At 56.7% G+C, this 21,406-nt stretch overlaps 1 protein-coding gene and 1 long non-coding RNA gene across 3 annotated transcripts in view; one reads left to right on the forward strand and one right to left on the reverse strand.

Moving 5' to 3' along the window:
* ARHGEF37 (Rho guanine nucleotide exchange factor 37) overlaps positions 1 to 8,352 on the forward strand; it is an 89,179-nt gene extending 80,827 nt beyond the window's left edge. The window contains exons 14-18 of the transcript XR_002342014.1: positions 220 to 341; positions 466 to 2,631; positions 2,766 to 4,886; positions 6,283 to 6,364; positions 7,777 to 8,352. The gene's annotated coding sequence lies outside the window, so the exon portion shown is untranslated. The remainder of the gene's footprint in view (positions 1 to 219; positions 342 to 465; positions 2,632 to 2,765; positions 4,887 to 6,282; positions 6,365 to 7,776) is intronic.
* Positions 2,325 to 14,485, reverse strand: LOC106509607. Of its 2 annotated transcripts, XR_001307281.2 has the most exons (4): positions 12,671 to 14,485; positions 12,260 to 12,496; positions 11,610 to 11,668; positions 2,326 to 2,439 (listed from the first exon to the last, which is right to left on the reverse strand). It is a non-coding gene; the product is annotated as an uncharacterized LOC106509607 (long non-coding RNA). The 2 variants fall into 2 exon arrangements; XR_002342017.1 differs by lacking the exon at positions 11,610 to 11,668 and having other exon boundaries at positions 2,325 to 2,439; positions 12,671 to 13,856.

Below are 21,406 nucleotides of genomic sequence, written 5' to 3' on the forward strand. Positions count from 1 at the left end.
ACCTTCACTCCCTGCGTGAGCTCTTTCCAGACTGAAAACAGGTGGCTGTCTCAAGAGGCCAGAGGTCACCCCTGGAGCCGTTGTCAGATGCTGGCTTCCTTCTCGAAAGCTCCCTCAGGCCTGGGCGGGGCGATGGGCCTCTGGGAGGCTACCTTCACCCACCCTTTGCGTTTTTCCTTCTCAAATTCTGTTTCACCCTTCCCCCCTCACCAAAAGCAGAGGCAGAATGGCAAACCCAAAACGAAAAGACAAACACAACGACACACACGCACGCAACTAGAAGAACCTCAGCCTCTATCTGTTTCCACCCCGCCGGCCACGTCCCGGGCCAGAGATGGCAGGTGTGCCCCGCTTAGGACTCCTGTGTCCCTCCCCCACCCGGAGAAGCAGAGCTGCCCGCCCAAAGCCTTGGTCCAGTGTGACTTGTGTCATTTGTGACTATGGTGTGCTTTTTGTTTTTCTTAGGGTATTACAATGTGCGTGTCCTTTAGATAAGGCTGAATGTGAAATTGGAATTATATCACTTCTTCCCCCAAGAGCCTGTCCTGCGTCCTCAGCCTCCTGGAAGGACAGCGCCACCAAATACCTCATCTGCACCCGTGAGCCCAGAGAGGGCCTTCGGCAGCCTCCCTCCGGTGATGGTGTCACGCTGCGCTCGGCTCCTCGCGCCGGAGCCTGGGGTTCACCCGCCCCCCCAGCCCTCCCGCGAGGCCTGTCAGCGCCGCCTCCAGAAGCGTCCCCAGAGCAGCCCCGGTCCCGTCTCCGCCACCTCCGTCCAGAAGCAGCCTCGTCTGTCCCCTGGGCTCCCGCAGGAGCGCCTGGCCTTCCCCTCGCCCGCGCTCCGTGCAGCAGTCACGGCGACGCTTCGGCTTAAAGCTGAACGCACCCTAAGTGCGCCCCCAGATCCGGCCGCCGGGATGGCCCCGCCCCCGCCCCCGCCCCCGCCCTGCAGTGAGGCCAGTGCTCCTCCTCCCTCCACTGCTCAGTTAGCCGCGCTCCGTCCTCACCCGGACCCTGCCCCGGCCCTTCCCTCCCCGGCACACCCTCTCCCCACATGTGCCCACGGCCGGCTTCTTGCCACACGGGTCGGCTCCTCAGCGACGCCTTCGCGACCACTCCCTCTGGGTGGCCTCTGGCCCCCGACACGCTCGGTGCCTCACCCGGTCTTCCTGTCAGTACAGAGGGGCCACTGCCTCTTCTTTTCTTGTTTATCTACTCGTCTGATGCCTTCATTTAGAAAGTAAGTTCCTCGGAGTTCCCCGTGGTGCAGGGGGTTAAGGACCTGGCGTTGTCACTGCTGCGGCTGAGGTGGCCGCTGTGACACAGGTTCCATCCCTGGCCCAGGCGTTTCCACATGCCACGGGCATGGCCACAGAGAGGTAAGTTTCTCCCAGGGAAGGGCTCCATCATCGTATTCACTTCCAGATCCCGATAATCCTTAGCCTGTCCCAAATGGGCGATGCCTACTCCGCCGAAACATTGGTCATGGTTGATCTGAAATTCAAGTTTAGCCAGGCTCCCCGTATTCTAACTGACAGTCCTACCCGAGGCCCATGGTACCACATCTCGGGGACATGGTGCCAAGAGCGGAAGCCAGACTGAAGAGAAGAGAGCAAATGATGTGGGCGAGAGAGGCGGCGGGAGAGGCAGGGTAACAGAGGCCCCGGTGGCCCAGTGTTCGCCCTCTGACGGTGTCGGGAAGTCCCACAGCTCGGTGGCCCAAGGTCGGTGCCACCCCTGTGCTTTCTGTACTTTGTTTCCAGGCATCAATAAAGTCCCCTTTCACTTCGAAATAACAGCCGACGTTCTTGAGCACGTATGTGTGCCAGGCACTGGGCCGAGCGCTTGGATGCACTGTCTCGCTGAGGCTGTCACCTCAGTGTCACCTCACACAGCTCGCTGAGGGTGTTGCTGTGTGGCGTCTACAGAGGAAGCGCTGAGGGACAGAGACCCTAAATAACGTCCTCAAGGTCACGCAGACTTGAAGCGGCAGAGCCGGGCTCCACAGCCAGGCCGTCCGATGCCAGCGTGTGGGACCACTGCGAGGAGAAGCCGTCCCTCGTCCCCCAGGAGGTCCCAGGTGGCTTGGGTCGAGCAGACACCGGACTGCTGACCCTCGCGTGGCAGGCGGCCTCACGTGAGGGCTCAGGAACCAGACGAGCCAGGCTCAGAGCCACCTCCCTCACCCCTGGGGTGACTTTGGGAAAGCTCCCCTCTTGCTCTGAGCCTCAGCTTCCTCTCCTAGAAAGCGGAGTTGACAGTAACAGTAGCTCTTGCACAGGATGGACGTGGGGCTTTGATTAATTAATGCCTGTATACACACGTAAAGAGCCATCAGATCCATGAGCCTTTAATAAATATTTACGGACATCTTTATTATTTGCAGCTTTTCTCTGATGCCCAGCACAGGCCCTGGCACGAAGGAAGTGCTCCTGATTCCTGCAAGAATGAAAGTAAGAAGAGCGAATATTAGTAAGAAGCCTGGCAGCTGATTATGCAGCACCTTCTACGTGCTAAGCACCCTCTCGGCCCATCCCCACCACAGCCCTGCCAAGTCGGTGACTTACAGTCGAGGAGACGGAGGCTTCAAGGCATCGAGTGACCACAGAGGCCACAGAGAGAGGCCTGGAGGTAGGATCTCAGCCCTGGTTTATAGGGAGAGCACGCTGGATCTGTGGTTCCCTCAAGGGATGCCGGGAGCAGATGGGCTGCCCTGCCCTGTTTTCCTGTGGACTCGGTTTTGAGGTGTCCCCTTCCCCTCGCAGGCTCCGACGTGCTCCTCACGGTGCCCGTGCCTTTGCCCGCGCTGTGAGCCGTTAGGCGGGCGTAGGGTCCCGTTTTATGAAGGAGGCACAGCGAGGTACAGCTCCTGCTGGAGGTCACGTCGGGGCTAAGAGCAGAGCAGGTCTGAACCCAGCTTCCTCTGCCTCCCAGTCGAGTCTTTGTCCCCTGTACTCGAGCGCTGCCCTCCGGAGAACCCCCCAAAGCACGGCATCCCTCAGCTCTCCCAGCGACACCCGCTGACCCCTCCCCGCTGCGCGATGCCGGGCTGGGGCTCTGCCTGCGTCCCTGCATCCACTGCCTCCCGCCTTCGTCTGTCCTTCGCGGGCCACCACCAGGGTCAGCTTTCAGAAATACGCCTCCGAGTCCAGGGCCCTTGCTGGTCTTTCCGGGGTCCTTGACCGGAGCGCCGTGGTCTGGCCCGTTTTCCCTTCTGCTCCTTGAGCTCTGTGCTCGGGCTGGGCGGGATGTGCCTTGTTCTCTCTGCCCTTCCGCTCGCCCTCCTCTCCTTTGCCAAGTCGCCCTTCAGGGCTCAGGGACGTGTCTCTTCCTCCCGGAAGCCTTCCTTCCTGGGTCCCAGTCCTCTTCCTGTGTGTGCCTCTGCTCGGGTTCTTCGTCCTCTCTGTTGGAACCGCCTTTTTACAGAAGGATCTGTCCCTTGTTCCCGGAAGGCAGGGGCTGCGTCGCCTGTTCTCCCTGCATCCCCCGAGCCCGGCGTGTTGGGTGCCGGGTGCCGGGTGGAGGCGCTGGGGGAAAGCTGGTGAATGAAGGAGGTTCCCGAAGACGTGATGTTTTCTTGCCCCGAGCACCAGGCTCAGGTGGCTGGCACACAGTAGGCTCTCCGTGCACATTTGTTCAGTGGAGGGTGGGTGAGTATGCGCACTAATAAACGCCACGGTTCAGGAGTTCCCGTCGTGGCGCAGCAGTTAACGAATCCAACTAGGAACCATGAGGGTGCGGGTTCGGTCCCTGGCCTCACTCAATGGGTTAAGGACCCAGCGTTGCCGTGAGCTGTGGTGTGGGTCGCAGATGTGGCTCGGATCCCGCGTTGCTGTGGCTTTGGCGTAGGCTGGTGGCTACAGCTCCGATTCGACCCCTAGCCTGAGAAGCTCCATATGCCGCGGGAGCAGCCCTAGAAAAGACAAAAAGACAAAAAGACAAAAAAAAAAAATCGCAGTTCAACACCTCCGCCCTCCCCACGCACACGCAGGATTGGTTCACCCCTCAGCTTGGGCCTCTTACAGAATAAAAGGGATTCCAGCTCCTCGCGTGAATGCCGAGGGGGGGTTGAGTAGAAAAAAAGAAGCCTGCTCCTTCAAGAAGAAGAGTTTCAGGCAAGAAAGGCCTTTCTTGCCGGCGAAGGGAGGAGGGGGTTGGGGCCTCAGCCCAGTTTCAGGGCGGCCTCCGCTGGCCCCAGCCTGACTAATAAAGTGTGAAATTGACTTCATCCTCTGCCGCGTCTCCCCAGCCAGTGTCCCCGCAGCACCTCCGCGGCCTCCACCGAGGCCACGCTGTCGGCCTCGCTCCGTCACGGCAGACAGGCGGGTCAGCAGCGCCCACGCCGCCCCAGGGCCCAGCGCCGCAGAGCCCACGAGCCTTCTGGCCTCAGGCCAGGATGGGCTTTCAAAGCTAGAAGCATCCGATGTGGCATGTGTGACGCAGCTTCTAAGTCAGCCGCCGGCCCCTCCTGTCCCTGTTTACTCCTCTGGCGCTGGCGGCGGACGCATGGGAGGGGGGCAGCGAGGACGGCATTAGGGGAGACCCCGGAGACCCCTCCCCTCCACTGCACCAGACGCAGGGCTGGAGAATCAGAGCACAAGAGACCACGGGGAGCGAGGAAGTCGGGGTGCTCACGGGAGCCCCCGGGGGCCTTAGGGGCTGCCTGGGGGGTGATGGGAGGCCCCCAGACCCCTCCTTCCACCAGGATGGCGCTGTTTGGGGATCCGTTTTATTTATTTGCTCATGTTTAGCATTTCCTAGGAAGAAGGGAAGGCCATGACTCTAGGGAGTCCTAAACCAGGCGTTGTCCAGCGGTCCTTCCCAGACGGCCTGTGCTGCACATTCAACCGGCGACTTGGTCAAAAGGACAGATTCCGACGCCTGTGGTGGGTTTGTCTGCTCAGCACCCATTTCTTCTTCTTCCGAGAAGCACCCCTGTTACCTCAGGGAGCTGTCACTGCCCACACAAGCCCCCTGTAGTTTGGGGTGGTCTCCGGGGGTGGGCGAGTTCCCCTGCTGGGCCAGTCTCAGGGGGCTCAGCCCAGGGGTCAAGGCCAGGCTGGAGCGGCAGCCCCAGGACTTGGGCAGAGCAAGAGATGCTCTCGTTTTCGGAGGCCGTAGGCTGGTCGCTGTCAGCTTGGAGAGGCTGACTAAGAATGAAACCAACACAGAGGCCAATCACGAGAGGGGATGAGACAGAGGGAGAGCAGGGGAGCGAGCAGACTCGTGACAGATGGGCAGCACTTAGGTCCAGCCACGTTTGAAATTCTCTCCTCTGGGCTCTTCAAATGCAGGAGCCAACAAATTACTCTTTTATTTTTCTTAGTTCTCTCTCTCTCTCTTTTGTCTTTTTTTAAGGGCCATACCTGTGGCCCATGTCAGTTCCCAGGCCAGGGGCCAAATCGGAGCCACAGCCAGAGCCACACCAGATCCGAGCTGTATCTGAGACCTGCATGGCAGCTTGTGGCAACGCCGGATCCTTAACCCACTGAGCGGGGCCAGGGATCAAACCCGCGTCCGCATGGATACTAGTTGGGTTCTTAACCCCCTGAGCCGCAGTGGGAACTCCTGCCCTTTTATTTTCGTTATCACTATTATTGTCATTCGCTTTTGCTTCAGCCAGTTTGAGTTGGTTTCTGCAGCTTATACCTGAAAAGGTCCCCATCTCAGATCATGATCCCCAGGGAAGGCGTCGGGAACCTGAAGCTTTCAGGAAGCTTCTGAGGAAGTTCTGAGACGTGTCATCACTTTGCCAGTCATTGTTTGGACTTGGTTGGGATCCTGGTCCAATGACGCACAGACGAGAGGACCTTCCATGTGTGGCCATTGTGGTTTTATGTCACGACCCGTGCATGGCCTCAGTCCTCACGACAACCCGATGATGTTCCGGTCACTCTTCCTCTTGTGCAGGTGAAGACCCGAGGCCTAGAGAGGCGAGCGAGCGTGTTCCGGGGCTGGAAAGTGAGGGAGCGCGTAGGAGTCTCCCAAGCGCATCCTGCACTTCCCAGAGTGGCCCCGCCGCTTGCCTCGAGCCCCAGCCCCCGCGAGGGAAGTGTCCTTTCTCGGTGGAAACCCTTTCAACCAGCAAAGGCTGTTGGGGTCACTTAGTGTGCGGAGGCCACGCAAAGAGAGGACTCCAGGGTGACTGGCCTGAGCAATGGGGACGTTTATCACATGACACTCCCCGTCCAAAGGAGGCTGGTTCCAGGGCTGGTTGCTTCAGTGGCTCGGTGTCGTAGCAAAGGTCAGATTCTTTCCGCTTTTCTGCCCTGTCCTCTTCAGGCTCCAAGTGGCCTTCAGGCCAGCTCTCCTCTCGGTTGCAAGACAGCTGATGCCCTTCCAGACATGACATGTCCAGAATAAGGTGATGGTCTGTTTCTTCCTATGGGTTTTTATCTGTCTGTCTGTCTGTCTGTCTATTTATTTGTCTTTTTAGGGCCGTACCCATGGCATATGGAGGTTCCCAGGCTAGGGGTCCAGTCGGAGTGACAGCTGCCACCCTACACCACAGCCAGAGCAACTCGGGATCCGAGCCACATCTGCAACCTATACCACAGCTCACGGCCACACCAGATCCTTAACCCACTGAGTGAGGCCAGGGATCGAACCTGCAACCTCATGGGTCCTAGTAGGATTCGCTTCCACTGTGCCACGATGGGAACGCCCATGTGTTTCCTTCCTTCCTTCTTTCTTTCTTTTTAGGGCCGCACCCATTGGCATATGGAGGTGCCCAGGCTAGGGGTCGAATCGGAGCGACAGCTGCCAGCCTACACCAGAGCCACAGCAACGCTGGATTCCCAAGCTGCTTTTGGAGGCCAGGGATCAAACCCTCGCCCTCATGGATCCTAGTTGGGTTCGTTTCCCCTGAGCCACGACAGGCATTCCCCGTATGTGTTTCTTTTTGTCGGTGAGGAGACTGGTTCTGAAGGGCCTTGCCTGTCACTGGCAGAATCACATGCCTGTTCAGACCCAGTCCAGTTGTTGGCAAGCAGGGCGGGGCATCGGGATGTGTGTGAACCGGTCTTGATTCACCTGCGAGGCCCAGCCGAGTGGACAGCTGGGCCGTACAGGGCTCCTCAAAAAGGACGGAGTGGAGAGGGTGCAGGCTGGTGTCTGCGCACGATGCCCCCCCAGCCCCGGGGTTCCCTCCCCTTTTCGGCACACAGGCTCCAGAGACGCCTCTCTTTTTGTTAGTCATCAGCTTGGCAGGAAGCTCAGCTTTCAAACTTCAAAACCCTCCTGTGGTTCCCTGTGTTCCAGTCCCCCTTCCAGACAGAGCAGGCACGCGGTCCTGAAGACGCAGGGTAGCCTCCCCACGCAGAGCCGTTCTTCTGGGCTTTACAGCCCCCGCTCTCTGCTGGCCCGATACCAGTGCCCCAGCTGCCGGGAGGAGAGAGGCATGCTCGTGGCGGTGGGCACAGGCTGCTGCGTGCCCGTCGCTCGATGGCCCTGCCTCTGTTCAGAGCATCTGCCGCGTCCTTTAGAGGCCACCCTCCCCAGTCCCGGCTGCCGGCAGACCAACCCTCGCTGTACCCCCCTCTGGAGAGGCCTCTTCTCCTGCATCCTGGGCCACCTGGCTCACGCCTGGGCATCCCTGTGCTCAGTGCCTCTTGCGCAGAACTGATTTGGGGTGGACAACAATCCCATCTGTTCTCTGGGCATTAATTCCCGAGCTTTGGGCTCAAGCTCTTGGGGCAGCGAATTCTATTTTTACTGATGTTGATGAGCTCCAGATTTGAGTCTGGAGCTTTCAGCAACCATTTCACAACTTCCTAGGGGAAAGCTGGTCTGAGAATGAAGCTAGCACTGAGCCAAGAGATTGAGATACGGAGACCCTAAGCTGCTGGATGCAGCCGGGCCTGACGCCAGATAACCCTGTGCATCTCAGTCACATGAGCCAATAAACTTTCCTTTCTTGGTCAGCCCAGTCTGCGTTGGCATTCTGCCCCTTGCAACCAAAAAACACAACACCAACTAATATAACGTGTTTTTGAAAAAGCTGGACCGTGCTCCTTTTGGCAGAATCGTACATGTGTAAAGGGGAGATGAGGGTGGGAAACCAGGCTGTAAGCACACGGCCGGGTCCTTGGAGACCCTGCGAGGGGCCACCCAATCTCTGAGGCCACTGGGAGACACAGGCTCTCCTAAGGCCAGGCGACTCCAGGAGCTGCCGAACCAGCTACACTTCGCCCCCGGGGATCAGGTTAATGCTTTTGTAGCTGCTGATAAAGTAGAATTCTTGACCTGCAGCTGGACTCATCCCCCAGGCCCACTTTCACCAGGGGAGAGGGGTAAATTCTGCATAATTGCGGAAGTTTGAAAGACCAGAACTACGGGCCTTTATCAGCCGCTCCTCGGATCAGGGATGCTGAGGGTGAAGAAAACCCGGCATAACTGATAGGAAGGGGTAATGTTTGCCCACGGTAGACCAGGGCTGGCCAGAGGAGGTGGAAGGAGATCACCTCCCTCTTTCTACAAGACCTGCTTCTATTAACATGGCCTGAGATGGAGCTCCCGTTGGTGTGGCAGTTGATGCTTTGTATTAAAATGGGTGTCCTGTCTTCGGGGTCCCCTCAGGTCTTCCAAACCCTCTCCCATCTTGGGAGAACTGCTTCCACCTTCAGCTTCTTTTCAAGACTCCATGAATCAGAAATCTTGTCCTTGGAATGCCCTTGTGGCACGGTGGGTTAAGGATCCGGCGTTGTCACTGCAGTGGCCCGGGTTGCTGCTGTGGCTTTGGGTTCAATCCCTGGCCCAGGATCTTCCCCATGCTGTGAGCGTGAGCAAAAAAAAGAAAAAGAAAAAAAGAAAAGAAAGAAACCCTGTCCTCTTGCAGGGATGGGTCGGTCAAGGAGGAGAAAAGAAACCGGCTCCTCTTCTTTTTGTTCTTCAATAGCAGCAAACAAACAAACAAACAAACAAAGCTGAAACCCACATCCGTCTCCCTGTGGAGGGGCTGGCCGCACGCAGGCCTGCTCTCCAAGTCGTCCCCTGTACAGTCGGCGCGTTTGTTCCCAGCGGGGCCTTGGCTGATCCGGTTCCGTCCTCCCCCGGTCCCTCCGGATCCCCGCAGCTCTCGGTGCGTTCGGCCGTCTGACCGTGGACGCCTCCACTCGGGTGTCGGACCGAAAGTCTGCTGCCCGGGACAGTGTCAGGTCAAGAATTCTTCCGGCCGAGAATCCAAAACACAAGGTCACCGCCTGGGCCTCCGCACCGATGACCTCCTTGGTCCCGCACTTCCCAGGTATCAACTCATTTCATCCTGGCAACAACCTCTCATCACCACTGTTACTGCGCTTTACAGAGAAGAAACCGTGGCACCCACGGAGCGTGTGACCTTCCCGGAGTCACGGAATTCGTAAGTGACCGGACAGAGATCGGTACCGGGGGTTGTGTCCTTAAACCGCTGCCAAGGGCAGGCACCCTTTCTCTGTAAGTGGCCGGGTGGCCCTCTGACCACTGAGGGCCGCCTACCGTTTCTGTCCCAACTCCTCGGGTCTGTCGCTGGAATGCAGAAGCAGCGACAGCCCTAGATAAGGGTGTGGCCACGTGCCGGCCAGGCTTTAGAGACCCTGAAATTTGAATTTTGTATCATATTCCACGTCATGACATATTGCTCTTCTTTTGATTTCTCCCCCTTAACCATTTAGAAACACAAAATCCATTCTTAGCCCGCAGTTCATGCCAACCTAGGGAGCGAGCCGGACTTGGTCTACAGCCCATCCTGCGCTGACTGGCGCTCTGTGCTGGGCTGTTGTTGATCTGATGCTTACAACTGACCTCTTATCATCTCCTTTTTCCAGACAAATCCAGCTAGAACACGTGAACGACTTGCCCCAGTTGACACAGTGAGCAGGTGGGGGAGTCGGGTTTTGCACCCAGGTTTGTCTGGACCCCAGAGGCTGTAGAGGCAGGAAGCTGGCAGAGGTGCTCAGGACACTGGGCTGAGCTGGGGGCATCAGTGCTCTACCGTGGCCCGAGGCCAGCCGCCACTAAGCCATGGCAGCATCCCCTCCCCCTCTCCCTCCCCCTCGTCTGCAGGAGCCTAATTCAGCAGCCTGAGGCTTCTCTGCCCTAATCTGCCCCGGAGGTCCTGTTTAACTGGGACCTACAAGAGACTGAAATATTCTGCCCTTCAGGCCTGGAGCCAGAAAAACCCAGAGGCTGTCTTGACTTGGCCTGATCCTGCCCCCACAACCATTAGAGGAGGGCAGACGTGCTTCAAAGGGCCCTGAGCTGTTCCTTGAGAAAACACTGGAGCCCTGGCCTGGCCAAGGCTGCAAAGCGGCCAGCAGGAGTGGGGGAGGGAGAGCGGGAGAGGCAGAGGGGCCCTGCCGTGTCGCCCAGGGAGCGCTGCCTAGTCGCTTGTGAGGGAGCCCAATGCAGGATGGTGCGAGAGCGAGAAGGTGTGTGAACGTATAACTGGGTCACTTTGCTGTGCAGGGGAATTGACAGAACAGTGCAAATCAACTATAACAAAAGATTTTTAAAAATAAAAATGAGAAAAGAATATGAGAGGCAGAGAGACACACAGAGAGACACAGTCGCGTGCACCATGAGTCAGAGAGAGACACAGACCCATGTACACAGGCACAGAAGGTCCTTCACACCTGCTTTTCGGAGTCAGAACCCTGTTTCCTAGTTGTTCAGCTCTGCAGACACAGAAGAGCCAGTACTGCAGCAGTCTCTGCAGACACATGACTTGCTGTGAATAATTACTTATTTTGTCTTTTCTAGGCTTCTGCAACGTTAACTTCATTCAAACTGGTGAGCAGCCTCGAGGTGGGCAATGTGGAGGTTATTTGCCTAAGGAGGAATGCGGAGCTCGGAGAACTCCAGCAGCTTGCTCAAGATCACACAGCAACTTAATGGCCAAACTGGAACCAAGGGCCAAGACTCAGAACTTCCAGGGCAATGTGAGTCTCCTACAAAACACCCTCAGAAGGAGTTCCCTTCGTGGCACAGTGGTAACGAACCCGACTAGGATCCACGAGGTTGCGGGTTCGACCCCTGGCCTCGCTCCGTGGGTTAAGGATCCGGCGTTGCTGTGAGCTGTGGTGTAGGTTGCAGATGTGGCTCAGATCCTGCGTTGCCGTGGCTGTGGTGCAGGCTGGTGGCTGCAGCTCCGAATGGACCCCTAGCCTGGGAACCTCCATATGCCAAGGGTACAGCCCTAAAAAGCAAAAACAAACAAACAAAAAAACCCGAAAACAAAAACAACAACAAAAAAAACACAGCCTCGGAAGGAAAGGGGACACTGAAGGGCAGGATTTAGTTTCTTCATTTCCCTTCAATAACTAGGCCCCTAACTCGGTCTTTGACGAGGAGGTGACAGTGACACAATACGTCTGAACTTAGCGGAGCAGGGCAGCAGACCAGCAGGCAGATTACATCCTGGTGGCTACACATGATGGAAAACCGTGGAACAGATGCCAGGGCAGCTGGCTGGGTGGTAGCTGGTGGGAAATCGGTAACCACGCGATCTTGGCGAATCGGTTTTTACATAGAAGGATGCTGTGTCCCCTGAGTTTTATTGCTAAGACAGAACAACTTGAGTTCCCCTGCCACCTCTTCTGGGAATGACTCTCTTCCCAACTCGGGGTGCTCACCTCCAGGGTACCTCTCAGAGCGGTAACTTGGTCCGAAGGGGCAGCGCTAGTTCCATCTCCTGAAGGAGAAAAACCTTTACCTTTAGGCAACCTGCAGTTGCTGAGGCTGCCACATGGGGGCACTGTTGAAACGGAGCAGCTCTGTTGCCTAGAGGCAGTGCCCCGGGACCACCAGGCCACCACTGGTCTCCAGGACTGTCAGCAATACCCGGCCCTAGGCACAGCCCCTGCCCTCTAAATAAATGGCCTTATTGACCAGAGCACATTCCCTCTGGCTGGTCCTGCCGGTGCTTCCCAAGGGGATTTGGGAGAAGACTTTCTCGCAGAGTCCACGACGCAGAGCCCGGTGTTTCCACACACACTCAAACCTGGTCGCCTCACTTCCGAGGTCTGCCAGCAGTGTGCCAAGGTCGTGGGTTAGGATGGGTTTGCAGGCCAAGGGATAAAGTTGCCCTCTCTAGGCTCACTGGCGGGTAGCTCTTGGTTTGGGGCTGTACACTGCCCGTCTCTCTCCTGAAAGCATCCCAGTTTCATGAGTGGAAATTGCCCCTCCCTGGCTGTCTTGGGGCAGGGGCACTTCTTGGCTCCTTCCTCCCACCACCGGCCTCCCCCCGCTGAAGTCAGAGAGGTCAGATCCCTCCTCTCCTCACCTGGCTGCGTCAGTGGGGCGTCAGACGCTCTCCGCCGTGGCCTTTCATTCTGCCAGAGCCAGTTCTCTTCGTGGCAATAGCCGTTGTGTGTCACTGATGCCGTCCTGACCTCTGTCCGGTCAAAGGAGGGGGCCGGTGTTCCTCCTTCCTGCGTCTTGACCCGCAGCGTTTCCTTGATTCCTGCTGACCTAAGCCTGCGCTTCTGGTCTTTCATCGGTTGTGTTAGCTCCCAGTGGCCTCCAAAAGAAAAAAAAGTCCCCTGCTCTCTCACTTCCGGTGCTCACACCGTGAATACCGGGGGGATGTCACCCCCAAGAACGGAGGTTCACGCCTTTACTCCCGACTCACCCCCGTTTGCTCCTGAGGACAGTCTGGGTGCCCCCCCGCCCCGCCCCAGCAAATCCCACTTACCCTAACCCTTCCCCGATAAGGCGAACACAAAGGCGCGTGCTCCCCAGATGTGGTCAGTGTTGGTGCGGGTGGTGAGACGGCTGGAGGCTCCGTTTCCCTCGAAAGCTCGCACTTGTCCCGTAGAAGAATTTTCCCGTTTCCATACGCTCCACTGGGTCGATGAGAAGCAACAGCGTCTCTCTGTGTTTGTTCAAGGGCGGTGAGACAAACTGAAACAATAACGCTCTTTTTGGTGCTGAAGGCGGCAGCCCCGTCCCCGCGCGGGTGTCCTTGAGAAGGGGACTCTCGGTGTGTGGCACCGCCTGCTGGCTGTTATCGCCCGCCTCCTGGGTGGATTTATTGACAGAGCCAAGGGCAGATCTCCCAGGCTTTGTGGTAGGCATGTCTCAGGACACGTCCTCAGCCACCTGTCCCCCAGGTCCCCCCACGCGCACCAGGAGGGAAACGGCACCGAACGATGCTAGGAGTTCTGCTGCTCGGTTCTGGGGCCTCTTGGAAGGTCATTGCCTGGTGGGAGCTGCACCCAGGAGAGAGCCCGGCGTCCCACTGTCTGGGTGGGAAGCGTTTAGTTGTGTCCCGGTGGACGGCACTTTTTGAGTTGCACACAGCAAAGCCCACCCCAAGCCGGCTTAAGCAAAAAGGGAATTGATTGCAATCTGGTTGATTTACAGTGTTACAGTAGTTTCAGGCGTACCATGAAGGCTTCGATGTTTTTGTCAATTACACTCCATCTAAAGGTTTTACAAAATAATGGTTATATTCCCTGTGATGCACAAACAAGGGAATGTATTGACTCGTCTAACAGAAACACTGGCATCTAAATTCAGGCTTAGCTGGATGCAGGGGCTAAGGAAGTGTTGTCAGGATTCGGTCTCTCTCAGTCTCTTCTTCAGCCTCCTTTGCCTGCTTCATCCTCAGGCACGCTTTTCCCACGCAAGACAAGCTGGGTGCCAGCAGCGCCAGGCTTGCATCCTACCAGCTTAGCACTTCTTCCCAAGGGTTCCGGCGCGAGTCCAGGGCTGACTCTCCCTGGAGGGCCAAGTGACATGCCCATTGCTGGAACCACCCGCTCTCGGGAGCCAAGCTGCAGCCTCTGCTGATCAGCCAGACTTGGTCCTGTTCTCGCTCCTGGAGTTGGGGGGCAGGGGGAGCCTCACTTCCACCTATGACCCAAGATGCAAGGCAGGGTGGCTCACTACAGACAGGTCAGAGTGGGGAATGACGCCGGGAGCGAAAAGACCCGCAGGCCCCACGCGGGTTCGTCTGGATGGGTGGTTACCCAAGAGCGTGGCCCAGACTCGCAGCATCCACCTCCCGGGAAACTTGGGAGGAAGGCAGGTCCGTGGGCCCCACTGCAGAGCCGCCTCATGGAGGCGGTCTCCCCAGGTGATCCAGATGCATATGTTAAAGTTTGAAAACCACGCGTGCAGACCGGGGGCTGGCCACCCTGACTTCAGTTAGAATCGCCAGGGAAGCTTCTAAGCTGCCTGGACCCCACTCCCAACCAACCGGATCATGACAAGGAGTACGGGGGGTGGGCTCCTCAGCGGTGCTTTTGACATGTTCCACCAAGTGGTTCCAATGGGGCCAAGCGCGACAGGGGCCCTGAGCTCAAAGGAACGCTTGTCCTCGGTACTATTTGTGCAGTGGACATGAACGAGGGTGTGGACTGTCCCTCTGCTGCGGATGGTGGCTTAGTAAAGGAGTGACTTGAGAGGTGGCACCTGCAGCCAAGCCAACGGAAACAACAAAGTGGGGGATGGGAATTCCCATCGAGGCTCAGTGGCAACGAACCTGACTAGTAACCATGAGGACACAGGTTCCATCCCTGACCTCACTCAGCAGGTTAAGGATCCAGCGTTGCCGTGAGCTATGGGGTAGGTCCCAGATATGGCTCAGACCCCGCATTGCTGTGGCTGTGGTGTAGGCTGGCAGCTACAGCTCTGATTTGACCCCTAGCCTGGGACGCTCCATGTGCTGCAGGCGCAGCACTAAAAGCAAAATAAATAGATAAATAAATAAATAAATATTCTAAAAAAAAAACCCAAAACCCAAAACAAAGTGAGGGATGCATGAGCCACTCAGCTGCATGGAGTCTGAACTGGGAGTTCCCTGTGCTGTGATAAATGCGTCTTTACACCCTCACGGCTGATTCATTAAAGAGGAGGAGCATGGGAGGGGGAATCAGAGGCACGGTTTAGTGAGTGCTTCCTGAATTTGCTGACTTAAATCTGACCTAGCCCCGTGCAGGAGGTGCTACTAACCCTAGCTGTAATCCTGGGAGGCAGGTAACATTAACCCTCCAGGGAGGAGAGCCTTGGGGTCAAAGAGAGCTCAGTGGCCGAGCTGGGACTTGCGTCTAGAGCTGTCGGGTTCCGAGACAGTGGGGTTCTCCAGTTAGGAGCAGGGCATCTTGGGGAGGGGGTTAGAGGCAAATTCTCTGATTCCACGTGTTGTGAGGAAAGAGCACCGGCCTGGAATCAGCCCCTGGGCTGCTCTCCCAGCGCCGCTCTTGCCTGGAGGTGGGACCCGGAGCACGTCACTTCCCTGGCTGGGGCCTCAGTCTCCTGACTTGTACAGCAGGACGGCTTAAACCACCCCTGAGGTCTTGTCTTGTCTTTCTTCCTGGCTGGCTTTCTTTCTTTCCCCATTCTTTTTGGATGACGGTGTCAGGAAGTTTCCTGCAGAAGAGGTTTCCTCCTTCCCAGGATCCTAAGACCTGTGTGGAAAGACTCCTGTGTTCCAGCCTGAGCAGGTGTTCGAGTCATTCTGCTGTTGACTAAAACATGGCTCCCTAGACCCGGAGTAAATGATTCCTGATTTCCTGGAGTTCTCTTGCGGCGCCGCTGATTAAGGATTCAGCATTGTCACTGCAGCAGCTCTGGTCACTGCTGGGACACAGGTTTGAGCCCTGGCCCAGGAACTTCCACACACCGCAGGTGCAGCAAAAACCAAGAAACCAAAAAACTTGGAAGGATTCCTGATTTCCTAAGGCTTAGAGTCAGCACAGCTCAGGTAGAAGCTCTAAAATCCACAATTAAATCTTGAAGAACTAAGACACTGTCGAATCGTGTAGGGTCTCAGAATACGTTTTTGTCACACAGGACTGCAGAAGTCACAGGACCTGACGCCAGCATTTATCCGTCACTGCTGCGCTCAGCTGCGTGCTGGGCAGTGAGGAAGACGCAGAAATGATGGGGCATCACCTGCTGCCAAAGAGGAGGTGAGCCGCAGGTTGGGATCCGGCCCTGTGCTCAGCCTCAGGTTGATGAGGGAGGCGCAGAGGGAACGGAGACGCTCGTTGGCACCAACGGGAGGGGTGATATCCAGGGCTGGCGAGGATGCAGTGAAACGAGCCCTCTCAGACCGTATCTGAGGACTGTTAACTGGTGGAGCTTTTTCAGATGGTGGTTTATCGTATTAAAAAAAAAAATCTGGGAGTTCCCCCTGTGGCATAGCTGGTTAATGATCCAGCTCTGTCTCGGCGGTGGCGGGGGTGGGGTGGGGGCTGATGCTGGCCCAGTACAGTCTGCTAAGGATCTGACGTCGCTGCAACTGGGGCACAGGTCGCAGCTGAGACTCAGATTCCATCCCCGGCCCTGGACCTTCCAGATGTCCTGGGCGTGGCCCCCAAAAATTTAAATGTGTGTCCACCTCCATCCAGCAGACCCACTTCTGAGCGCATGAAATGCTTCCTCTGTACACAAGGAAGCAAAGCAAGAATGTGCATGGCTGTGCTGTTTGTGCCGATAAAAACTTAGAAACAGCCCAGAGAGCTATCGAGAGGGCACGGCCAGACTGGGCTCCAGCTTTGATCTGGCCGCACGTCACGCTCTCAAGGCTCCAGCTTTGACCTGGCCCAACTGCGGCACTCCGCCATCCCAGAGAAGACCTCGTGTGGACGTAGGCGGGTATGGGGAAACAAGCCCGAGTGGCAGAAATGAATGTTTTCTTTTTTCCCTTTTTCTTTTTAGGGCCACTCCCAACGCATGTGGAGGCTCCCAGGCTAGGGGTAACATCAGAGCTGCAGCTGCCAGCCCACAGCCACAGCCACAGCAGCTCGGGATCCGAGCCGCGTCTGTGACCTCCACCACAGCTCATGGCAACGCCGGATCCTTAACCCACTGAGTGAGGCCAGGGATCGAACCCCCATCCTCATGAATCCTAGTCGGGTTCGGTAACCGCTGAGCCACGACGGCAACTCCTGTACAAAAATTTTCACCGAAACATTATTTATCATAGCGAAAGAAAATAACCTAACTACACCCCAGCAAGTGATGGGCTATGGAAATTCTGGCAAATGTGTCATCATGGAATGAAATGTAATGTTATGCCAAAGGCAAAAATGAAGAGGTTTTATATGAACGGATGTGGCATGATCTTTAAGACCCGTCGCAAAGTGAGAACGTCAAGGCACAGACCACTGTGTGTGGTGTGCTCGCCGTGTGTCAGAAAGAGGGGACCAACAGTCACGTGTATGGTTTCTTGGCACAGAGACTAGGGTTGGAGAACTGCAGTCCACAGGGCACATCCAGCCTGCTGCCTGCCTTGGTACAGCCAGCAAGCCAAGAAGGCTGTTTAGGTCTCTCGTGGCACAGCGGGATCCAGAGCTGTCACTGCAGGGGCTTGCTGCCGGGGCGCAGGTTTGATCCTTGACCCGGGAACTTTCACATGCTATGAGCCCGACCAAAAAAAAAAAAAAAAAAAGAGAGAATGATATTTAGATTTTTCAATAGTTGAAAAACAATCAAAAGAAGAATATTATTTCATTGTACATAACAGTGATACGAATTTCAAATGTCACTGTCCACACATGAAGTCTCCTTGGCACCCAGCCACACGCCTTCACTGGCGTGTTGCCTGTGGTCGCTTTCTCAATGCAGTGGCAGAGTTGAGCAGTGGGGACAGAACCGTAAGCTCACACAGCCTAACACATTTACGCTCTGGCTCTTTCCGGGCAAGGTGTGCCCGCTTCCGGCCCAGCTGGTCGGGAAGGGGCACTGGGAACTGGTGACCCCAGATGGCTGCTGGGGATGGGGTGGGAGGGCAGCGTCTCGTGATGTTCCCCCTTTGGGACCTCTTTCTAAACGCAGTCAAAACCAAACTCTGTGCTCCTTCAGGGCGCAGTTAGGATGTGCTCCTGCAGAAGAACGCTCGGCCCGACAAACCTCAAGTGTGTGACGGCTTCCTCTGAGGGCGGCTCGCTGCGGAGCGTCGGGTCAGATGGCCCCGGTGGGAAAGACAGAGTTGGAATATGTGTAATTCGTGCAATTAAAAGCCAAGAATGCACCCTTTCCAGAGCTGCGTGTTCCGCGAGCGTGGGGGCTCCGCCCGGGACCCACTGGCACAGGACCTGGCCCTCTGTGGCTGCTCATCCCATTGCTGAATGAGTGCGAGGGCCCAGGAGACGTGTGTGCAGGATGAAGCGGGGCACTCACGGGACCGCGGCGTTTGGAGGGTGCTGGGGTGGGGGCGAGGGCGCCCTGGGAAGAAGCGGGAGAAGGCACATGCTCCCTGCTGTCCTCCCGGCCCAAGGCTGCCAGCCCCCCCGTGGCCTCTGTGCTCCGTGGTTGAGGGGCCGAGCCTTCTGGAGAGCCAGAGGCGTTTCAGCATCTCCCTGCTCCCCTCCCCCACTCAGCGCCCCTAGTTTTTGTCCTTCGCAGCCTCTCTTGAAGGCACTAGCTGGGGGCTTGTGCAAACCAGCTGTGCCTGATTTTCCCCAGAACTGCTTTCTCAGCAAAGGCCATCTGTGGGAAGAAGCTCCTCCCGTCCAGAGCTGCTAGAACCCTCTGCCGAGGACCAGGCCTGTGGCGGCTGCAGCAGAAGCACATGGAGGCTCAGGAGGCCAAGTGCTTGGCTCCAGGGACATCTGGCCACAGACGTGTCTCTCACGTGGGCAAACCGAGGGCACCCCTTGTTGGTGTGTCCTCCTTCCCCTGTGAAAGATGACATGAGTGGAGCCATTTAAAATAGAGCTGGAGGAGTTGGAGTCGTGGTGCAGTGGAAATGAGTCTGATGAGCATCCATGAGGACGCAGGTTCGATCCCTGGCCTCGCCCCGTGGGCTAAGGATCAGGCATTGCCGTGAGCTGTGGTGTAGTTGCGGATGTGGCTCGGATTTGGCGTTACTGTGGCTGTGGTGTAGGCCAGCCACTACAGCTCCGATTCAACCCCTAGCCTGGGAACCCCCGTATGCCACAGGTGCGGCCCTAAAAAGCAAATAAATAAGTAAATAAAAATTAAAAACAAATAAAATAAAATAGAGCTGGAGGAGTTCCCATCATGGTGCAGCAGGTTAAGGACCTGGCACTGCCACTGCTGTGGCTCAGGTCACTGCTATGGCACAGGTTCGGTTCCTGGCCTAGGAATGTGCACATGCTACAGGCACGGCCAAAAAAAAAAAAAAAAAAAAAAAATAGAGCTGGAGCACCCATTCCAGAGGCCCTGCCTTGCCCCTGCTGCTTTCCGTCCTCTGAACTGGACCTGACCGCCAACGTGCCAGGTCAGCCGAGAAACCGGAATGTCCTGTCGGAAGGACCCACCGCGACCTTTTCCTTCGTGACCACTTCGCCCGCCCGTGAAGCGCGACGCTTAAAGCTGAAGCTGGCCTCCTCTTAAAATCCTGAGGCCCCTGCCTGTCCCAGAACATTCTTTGGTGCCAACGACTGCCTCGGGAACGGATAAGCAAGGAGATCCTGCTGTGTAGCCCTGACACCTCTATCTAGTCCCTCGTGATGGGGCAGGATAATGTGAGAAACGGAATGTGTACACGCCTGTGTGACTGGGTCCCCTTGCTGTGCGGTGGAACGTTGACAGCACTGTCAACCAGCGGTAATGGAGGAATAGTAAAAACCATCAAATTAAAAAAAAAAAAAAGAATGTTATTTGGTTTTCTGCCTACATCTGTGTACCCCAAATTCGCCGAGCCCAAATAAATGCTTGGCCTCCGAATTGGACTCTTGCGGTTTGTTTGTTAGTGTGTTAGGATGCCACCTTCTTCCAGAATCAAGGCCCCTGTTTATTCAGGGGATTCTCTACGTTCAGTTCATACGGTTTGGATTCCAGATCGAAGCCGTGATAGAGGCCTGGCGGATGACAGCGCTCTCTTTCCTCATCGCGGTGACTGGCTCAGAGGCGGGCAGGTGACCCGGGCAAGCTCGGGAATGTCAGCCTCGGGGTTTGGGCCGGAGCAGCGGCGGAGGAGGTGAGGTCTCTCTGCTGGGGTTGCTCCGTTTGGAGCTGCTGGCTGACTTTTCCCCTTGAGGGAGAGAAGGCTGCCTGGGAACAAAGCCAAGACAGAAGGAAGGAGAGCCAGGAACTGGAGACTGGTTGATGACCGTGTTTAAACTGGACTCAGCTCCCTGGGCCCTCTTGGTTAAATGAATGCAGTTGTCTTTTTCCTCCTGAGGCTGGCTTATGGTGGCACGATTCGGGACTGCCACCCGGAGATGGCGGAGCCCAGCTTCCTCTCAGATTCTCTGAGCCCTTTCCGGAGAGCTCCTCTCCACCCGCTGCTGCGCACTTGGGACCCCGTGCTGGCCCTTTCCCGGCTGCCCTGAGGCCACCTGCTTGTCTGAACTGCGGGCTCAGAGGTGACCGCGTGATGCCCCGAGGCAGCAGCCCACTCCTCGGGCTGCGTTTAATCCCGGACCCCGGCCCCGACTCTCCAGGCCTGCTGCCTTACGCCCTGTGCCCGTTTGTGACTGAAATGGGGTCCCAGACATGACTGGCTTTGCTCTTTAGTCTTTATTGGGCAATTCCTGCGTGCCCGACTCTGCCAAGCGCGTTGCATGCCTGACCTCCTCCACCCTCTCAAGAATCCTCTCAGGGAGGCTTTCTGATTGTTACGCTCATTTTCAAGAAGAGGAAGCAGTGGCTTAGGGGGTCGAGTAACTGGCCTGAAGTCACACAACTGAGCCTCTTGAGGTTGGGGCAGAGCTGGGACTGAACTGGGGGGGCTGAGCCCAGAGCCTGTGCCCTTGACCATGGCACTTGGACTTGCAAGTCGATGAGCAGCAGGTCCCCGGGGTCCTGGGACCCGTTCCATGGGCGGCCTCCTGAGTGAGCTCTGAGCGGGCCTGGGATGGGTCTGCAGCTGCCAGGTTCCCAGGGCCCCATCCTCTGAGCAGCCGTGTCCCCCTGAGGGACTTTGACCTTCGTTGGACATTCCCGCACCTGTGTGCGCAGGAGCTGAATTTCTTGTTTCTATTTTTGGCTGTGTCTGCAGCATGTGGAAGTTCCCAGGCCAGGATCAAACCCACGCCACAGCTGGGACCCAAGCTGCAGCAGTGACAAGGCTGAATCTTTAAGCCACTGGGCCACAGGGGCACTCCAGAGCTGAATTTCGGCCCTGGCTCAGGAATGATCACCATGCAAACAAACGTCTTTGCTGACAGAAGGGAAAGAGATGAAGGGCATGCGGGATGAGCAACTCACGCCTGGGAGGAAGGCAGGACGAAATAAAGAGTAACCTCCTGCCACTTTGGGGGTGGGCGGGGGAGGGTATGGACTCTAAGAGGAAGAGGTGTAAGCCAGGGCCTGGGAGAAAGTCAGATTCTGTAGGCTTTCTTCATGTTTCCCTGAACAGAAACGACTCTCCCTGACTCCAGTCGTGAGGTTCAAAGTTCTTGACGAAGCTCAAAGCCCAGCACGAGTTGGCTGTGTACTCTTGACACCTGGCTTTTGGGCATACTGTTCCCTCTACTTGGAAGGCCTTTCTTTTTGTTGTTGTTGTTGT

The sequence above is a fragment of the Sus scrofa genome, chromosome 2, assembly GCF_000003025.6.
Source record: "Sus scrofa isolate TJ Tabasco breed Duroc chromosome 2, Sscrofa11.1, whole genome shotgun sequence".
Taxonomy (NCBI): Eukaryota; Metazoa; Chordata; class Mammalia; order Artiodactyla; family Suidae; genus Sus; species Sus scrofa.